The sequence below is a fragment of the Octopus sinensis genome, linkage group LG4, assembly GCF_006345805.1.
Source record: "Octopus sinensis linkage group LG4, ASM634580v1, whole genome shotgun sequence".
NCBI lineage: Eukaryota > Metazoa > Mollusca > Cephalopoda > Octopoda > Octopodidae > Octopus > Octopus sinensis.
In genome coordinates this window covers 73,053,165-73,061,395 of record NC_043000.1, presented here as the reverse complement: position 1 = coordinate 73,061,395, position 8,231 = coordinate 73,053,165, and the positions used below count along the sequence as shown (strand labels likewise).

General features: G+C 40.5%; 1 protein-coding gene across 5 annotated transcripts in view; it reads left to right on the top strand.

The window, feature by feature from the left end:
• LOC115210345 (D-ribitol-5-phosphate cytidylyltransferase) overlaps nucleotides 1-8,231 on the top strand; it is a 178,612-nt gene that overhangs the window by 54,211 nt on the left and 116,170 nt on the right. The gene's annotated exons all lie outside the window — the stretch shown is intronic.

Sequence of the window (8,231 nt, the reverse complement as noted above, 5' to 3'; positions counted from 1 at the left end):
CGGATAGCTGGTCCCTCTGTTGGGTCGACATTCGGCAGGCTCTCTTTATCCCATGCATTTTCTTTATTCAGCAACCTTTCATAGTGGCATCTCCAAACTACTCTCTTTGCATCCTCATTTAGCACAAGTGAACTATCATCCATGCAAACACATTTCTCTCCTAGCACATCACGATTCTTTCTCACACACTGTCTTGCAACACGAAATACCTCAAGTCATTCGTCCTCACGGTGCAGAACATTGGCAAATTTTTTCTTATCTGCTTCCCCTCTGGCTAAATACACCTGCCTCCTAGCTTGCTTTCTGGCTGTCTGATACACTTCCCTGCTACCACCGTTCTTCCAGTCCTTACAAGCCTGTTTCTTTTGTCTAATAGCCCTGTCAACAATATTGTTCCACCACCACGTTATTTTGGGTCTTGAGGGGACTTTGCACCAGCCACAGATCTGGTCAGTGGCTTTCAGCAGGTTGTCCCTTAGAAGCGTCCAGTTATCTTCTACCCTATGTGTTGCTATACCCCCTTCTATTTCGTCGAAGGCTTCAAATAACATGTCTCTAAATCTCTGTCCATTCACAGGATCTTTAAGCTTCCAGACCCTTCTTCTCTATGTTAGTCATCTTCTGGTCGTCCTCTTAGTCCTGATCCTAAAGTCACTAACTACCAGTCTATGTTGTGGGGTACATTCTTCACCTGGGAAGGTTTTGGCATTTATAGCTGCCATTTTCCCTTTTTCTGGCAAGGATGTAGTCGATTTGGCTAGTATGTCTGCCTGATCGGTAGGTGACTAGTTGGCTGGTAGGTTTCCTGAAGTTAGTGTTTCAAACCATAAGATCATTCGCATCACAGAACTCCAGCAGCCTGGTTCCCTCCTCGTTGTGGGAGCCATAACCGTAGCGTCCATGTACGCCATGGAAGCCCCCAGCATGTTGTCCAACATGCCCATTGAAGTCACCAGGCACAAAGAGAAGGTCCCTGTCGTTCGTCGATGAAGTAGTCTGCAGGAGGGTGTCATTGTATCGGTCTTTCTGTCCATCAGGTAGCCCTGGCTGAGGGGCATAGGCCGATATAATGGTAGCTAATCCATGATGAAGCACTAATCTAATCTTAAGTATTCTGTCGCATACTCTGACTACCTCAATTACCTTATCTACTCATTTTTCAGCGAGAAGTATACTCACGCCCCCGACCCCATCAGTGTTCCCAGCCCAGAAAATCTTGTACCTGTGTTCTTTGCCGGTGAGGAACCTAGCAGAACCTTCTCTCCACCTCACTTCTTGGATGCCGCACATATCAACACATCTCCGTTCAAGCAACTCAACAATCTCGCCAGACCTACCTTTCAGTGTGCCAACCCTGAGGGTGTGGGAGGTATGGGCCCTAGGGACCATGGGACGGGGGATAGTAGCTTCATGTACCTGAAAAGAAAACTCGCATTTGGCAGGTTTCATAGCCAAACAATAGACTTAAGTTCAAACCATGTACACTACACTATCATATTTTGCAATGTATGATCACTACCTTATATAGCAGGGGGTGGGGGTGGCGTAAGACTTTTGAAGTGTTCATGGGAGACAACCAAGGATGACAAAATTATGACTTCCGGTAAAGGTGGAGGGGTGGGAGGGAGGGTGCACCGCGAAAACTAGCAGCCATGAAGGGGCGCATCTCATCTCTTGGAGAAGGAATACTTCGTTGTAGAGACATAATTGAGAGAGAGATCTGTTGCAGATTTAGGGGAGATGCGTGAGCTAAATTTATCTTAGACATCGGTAAGTAAGAGGAACTATAGAATTATATATTTAATATGAGGTGTAAAGCTGAATTAGACAATAAAACAGAATAGAGATAAACTAAAAGGGTTAAATCTTAGAGATCGATGTTTGGATTAACTTTATATATATATATATATATATATATTATATATATAAAGTTAATCCAAACATGAAAACAAAAAGACAACAACGCGAGGATGTGGAACAAATAAAGTATTATTGGACGCTCAGGGAAGAAGGAGGAGGGAAGAAGGAATATATATATATATACGTACATCCATACATACACATATATATCAGTATTCATATATACACACACGTTCACACATACATATATATATGCACACATACACACTCTCATACTCATGTATGTGCATTTTCTCATATACAGACACATTTATATAAAAATGCATTTATGTAAATGCACCTGCAAGTGCACACGTATATATACATACATATACAGTCATGCTCACACACGATAAATATGTATACATCTATGCATACACACACATGTACATAAATACACATCCACACACATACTTAAAACTTATCTACACATATTCATAATTATTTACGAATGTGTGTATATGCATACATTCATGTAAGTACAAGAAAAAGGTAAGTATGTAAAGTCATCAGCATATAACATACACATGCATGAATACATAGTCACACAAATACGTGCGCATATGTAGTTGCATGCGTATATATACATATACATTTACATATGTACAAGAAAAATAAATATATATATTACTATGTGCATATGATCTAAAATAGGTTATAATCATATGTCAAAGGGTATAGTTAATTATGTAAGGTATTAGAAGTACCAATAATTAGTATTATGAGCTATATTCAATTTTGTTTTGTTTTTATGTACAACTTATGTGTGCATAAGAGGAGAGAAATATGTAAGTAGAAAATAGTTTTGAAGTATATAGATGCTTAAATAAGTAAATAAATACATAGGCACATTTCAATTATATTTATATATATACACACACACATATATACATGTATACACACATATGTGCCCACGTACTCATATGTATGTACATTTACTCATACATACACATATAAGCATACATGTATGCTCACACACTTGCATGTGCATGCACATGCATATGCAAATATATACACATAGATATGTATATTTATGCATATACATAAATGCACAGCCACACACATATATATATGTACACACACACATTCATACACATGTTTACATATACACATGTACACACACACATACATATATATGTATATACATTAACAGAATAAACTGTCGGTTTTCTAAATAGCGAATTAAAACTTGAAATGAAAACATTAAAAAAGAAAATGAGAGACTGAAAATGAAAATAGAATACTCCGCAGTGAATGCAATGAATATCTAAATTTGTGAAGAATTAGATGCAATGAATGTAATGAATATTTAAATTTGTGAGAAATTGGAGTTAAAAAACTCAATAAGTTTGAGAAATCGAAATTATAGGAAATTTCTTAGAACATGAATTTATAAAAAATATTTCTGGATGGTTAACTCTTTAATAATTACTTTCCATTAGTACTTTTACATACCTAATTAATAAGCATACCTAATTACATACCTAATTGATAAGCAGCTTTCTCCATTATAGTATAGATAGTTATATCTATTTTATGATTTAATTATATTTTTATTAAATACTTAAATTTAGAGAACACATATTTTCGTAAGTTAAGTAGGGCATTAGTAGAAGTAAGAATTTTAAATGTTTCTTTTATGCACAAGTTGCATTTCTTGTTATTAATTCTGTAAGCTGTTGCAGAAGCAAGAATATCCTTTTTAATTTCAAATTCAATGTTATTATCCTTCAATTCCCATATAAATTAGCTTAACCCGGTGGAGCTAATTTTTTCTTTATTTTAAAAAGTTTGGAGACGGTTAGCCATGCGGGTCTTTACTTTTTCAGATGAATCAATATATATTTTTTTCAGAGCTTCAACTGAGCATTAATTGACTACACTTCTTCTCTTATATGAATTCTTAAATCTACAATTAGTTCTAACTTTGCAGTCACAATTTTCATAAACATCTTTATGTGTGTATTTATTTGAAATGTTGATATTAAGGGACTTAGTATGGGTTATTTCCCTTCCATCACTGGCAATTATATCATCATCATCATCATCGTCATCATCGTTTAACGTCCGTTCTCCATGCTAGCATGGGTTGGACGGTTCGACCGGGGATCTGGGAAGCCAGAAGGCTGCACCAGGCTCCAGTCTTATCTGGCAATGTTTCTACAGCTGGATGCCCTTCCTAACGCCAACCACTCCGTGAGTGTAGTGGGTGCTTTTTACGTGTCACCTGCACAGGTGCCAGGCGAGGCTGGCAACGGCCACGGTCGGATTGGTGTATTTTACGTGCCACCGGCATGGAAGCCAGTCGAGGCGGCGCTGGCATCGGCCACGAGTCGGATAGTGCTTTTTACGTACCACCAGACCAGGGATCCTGGCTGGTTCAATTCGATTTCGATTTCGCTTGCCCCAACATGTCTTCGCAAGCAAAGGGGGTTGGCATGGGTGCCTGTCGTCGGATGAGGTTCTATATCGACTTCACTTGCCTCAACAGGTCTTTGTGTCCAAGGGAGGAAAGGCATGCATAAGTGGGCTGGGCTCACTTGTCCTGCCTGGTCTTCTCATGTACAGCATATTTCCAAAGGTCTCGGTCGCTGGTCATTTCCTCAGTGAGGCCTAAAGTTCGAAGGTCGTGCTTCACCACCTCGTCCCAGGTTTTCCTGGGTCTACCTCTTCCACGGGTTCCCTCAACTGCTAGGGATTGGCACTTTCTCACACACCTATCTTCATCCATTCTTGCCACATGACCATACCAGCGCAATCGTCTCTCTTGCACACCACAACTGATGCTTCTTAGGTACAACATTTCTCTCAAGGTACTAACGCTCTGTCGAGTATGTACACTGACATTACACATCCATCGGAGCATACTGGCTTCATTCCTCACGAGCTTATGCATGTCCTCAGCAGTCACGGCCCAAGTTTCACTGCCATGTAGCATGGCTGTTCGTACACATGCATCATACAGTCTGCCTTTTACTCTGAGCGAGAGGCCTTTAGTCACCAGCAGAGGTAAGAGCTCCCTAAACTTTGCCCAGGCTATTCTTTTTCTAGCAGTTACACTTTCAGCGCACCCACCCCCACTACTGACTTGGTCACCTAGATAACGGAAGCTATCAACTACTTCTAGTTTCTCCCCCTGGAAAGTGACGGAAGTTGTTTTCTGCAGATTTTCGGAGGTTAATGCTCCCGAGCATCTGCCACATACAAAAACTATCTTCCCAGTTAGCCTACCTTTGACATTGCTGCACCTCTTATGTGTCCATAGCTTACATTTGGTACATCTTATAGAGTTTCTACCTACACCTTTTCTACAGATCGAGCAGGGCCATCTTCCTGAAGACATTTGTGGATTGTCTACCTTCCTACTTATTAGTACTCTGGTTTTAGCTAGGTTGACTCTAAGGCCCCTCGATTCTAAACCCTCCTCCCACACCTGGAACTTCTCCTCCAGTTCTTATAGTGACTCAGCAATTAGAGCAAGGTCGTCAGCATAGAGGAGCTCCCAGGGGCAACCTGTCTTGAATTCCTCCGTAATTGCCTGGAGGACTATGATAAGTAGGAGGGGGCTGAGTACTGAACCCTGGTGGACCCCAACCTCTACTTTGAATTCTTCTGTGTACATGTTGCCAACCCTAACCTTACTTACGGCATCTCTGTACATGGCTTGCACAGCCCTCACCAGCCATTCATCTATCCCTAGTTTCCTCATTGACCACCAGATAAGGGATCGGGGGACCCTATCAAAAGCTTTCTCCATGTCAACGAAAGCCAGGTACAGGGGCTTATCTTTGGCTAGGTATTTCTCCTGCAGCTGCCTTACCAGGAATATAGCATCAGTGGTACTTTTCCCTGGCACGAACCCAAACTGCATCTCATCTAAACTAACTCTCTCTCTAATTAGTTGGTCTATGACCCTCTCCGTAACCTTCATTACCTGATCCAACAGCTTGATACCTCTGTAATTATTTGTATCTAGGGCATCACCTTTACCTTTGTAGCAGTTGACTAGTATGCTGCTACACCAGTCATTGGGTATGACTCCTTCGTGTATCACCTGGTTGACTATACGGGTGACTAGGTTATAGCCGACACTGCCAGATATTTTGAGCATCTCTGCAGTAATTCCTGATGGGCCTGGGGCTTTCCCTGTCTTCATGCTTCTAATTGCTTTAACTATCAAAGAATTTTCAACTCGGATGGCTGGTCCCTCTGTTGGGTTGACATTCGGCAGACTCTCTTTATCCCATTCATTTTCCTCATTCAGCAACCTTTCATAGTGGCATCTCCAAACCTCTCTCTTTGCATCCTCATTTAGTGCAAGTGAACCATCATCCATGCGAACACGCGTCTCTCCTACCACATCACGATTCTCTCTCACACACTGTCTTGCAACACGAAATACCTCAAGTCTTTCATCCTCACGGCTCAGAACATTGGCAAATTTTTTCTTATCCGCTTCCCCTCTGGCTAAATAAACCTGTCTCCTAGCTTCCCTTCTGGCTGTCTGATACACTTCCCTGCTACCACCGTTCTTCCAGTCCTTCCAAGCCTGTCTCTTTTGTCTAATAGCCCTGTCAACCACATTGTTCCACCACCATGTTACTCTGGGTCGAGATGGTACTTTGCTCCATCCACAGATCTGGTCAGTGGCTGTCAGCAGATTGTCCCGTAGAAATCTCCAGTTGTCCTCCATATGACTGTTATTATTAAAGGTGGTGGAGTTTGGGAGATTTGGTTTAGGAGAATTAGTAGAATTGTTGTCATAGATGTTTCTATTGGTGTAGAATTTATTTAATTTTCTGTTGTTAATTGATGATATAATTGTAAATAAATTAGGAGTTAAGCTATAACCAATCCAGACAGTTTTGTGGTTTATAATTTCATTGTATCTATTACCTATGTTAAAAACGTTTATGAATGGCCCTAAATATGGATTTAACACTGTTATTTTTAACTCGCATTGCATATGGGATAATTAACCAAATCTTATTAGATTCTTCTGGATGATTATTATTTATAGATATTTTATAATCACTTTTAGATTTATTAGAGCTAATGAAAAGAATGTGTGGTTTAATATTATTATTCAGAGAATTATGTGGATTAGCAGTGATGCTGGTATTTGAGGTACTTATTTGTTTATTCATATCATTTTATTTATTAACTGGACTTTTATCATTATAGGGATAATTATGATTGTTAATTGATTGTTTGCTATTACTCATAGGTTTATAAATTAATTTAATATTAGTTTTTTTCTGTATTATGTTTGCTATTGTGAGGTTAATTCTTATTAATTTTGGGTTTATTATCATTATCACTTGCTAGTTTATTAATAGGTGGATTACTAATTCTATGTTTATTTTTACTTCTATTTCTAGCTATAGTGGGATTATAAAACTTATCAGTTTTATTTTTTGACTTGTAATTAGTTCTATCATATTTATTAATATTGTTTGGTCAATGATATTTTATTCTATCTATATATCCAGCTTTTGCTAAAGCTACGTTATAGTAATCATCATCATCATCGTTTAACGTCCGTTTTCCATGCTAGCATGGGTTGGACGGTTTGACCGGGGTCTGGGAAGTCAAGAGGCTGCACCAGGTTCCAGTCTGATCTGGCAGTGTTTCTATGGCTGGATGCCTTTCCTAATGCCAACCACTCCGTGAGTGTAGTGGGTACTTTTTATGTGCCAGCGGAAGGATGGCAACAGCCACAATTGGTTGCTGCTTTTTACGTGCCACTGGCACGGAAGCTAGTCAAGGCGGCGCTGGCATCGGCCATCTACGGATGGTGCTTTTTACGTGCCACCGGCACAGGTATCACAACTACAATTTCCATTTGACTTTTTTGATGTTGATCTACTTGACCCAATAGGTCTCCTCAAGCACAGCAGGCCGTCCTGCGATCCAAGGCACTTTGGATGGGCTGGGGCTTCTATGTGAAGCTGGGGCAGGAACAGCCATGAACTCATGTTATTTGTTGGGTCTTCGCAGTCGCAGCATATCTGCAGAGGCCTCGGTCTTTCGTCATTGCCTCTGTAAGACCCAACGTTCAAAGGTCATGCCTGACCACCTCATCCCATGTCTTCCTGGGTCTACCTCTACCATGGGTTCCTTCAACTGTTTGGGAGTGGCACTTCTTCACACATCTCTCCTTATCCATCCGTAGTACATGACCATACCAGCGCAGATGTCTCTCTTGCACACCACATCCAATGCTTATTTCCAGCATTTCTCTCAGGGCACTTACACTCTGTCGTGTATGCATACTGACATTACACATCCAGCGGATCATGCTAGCTTCATTTCTTTCAAGCCTACGCATG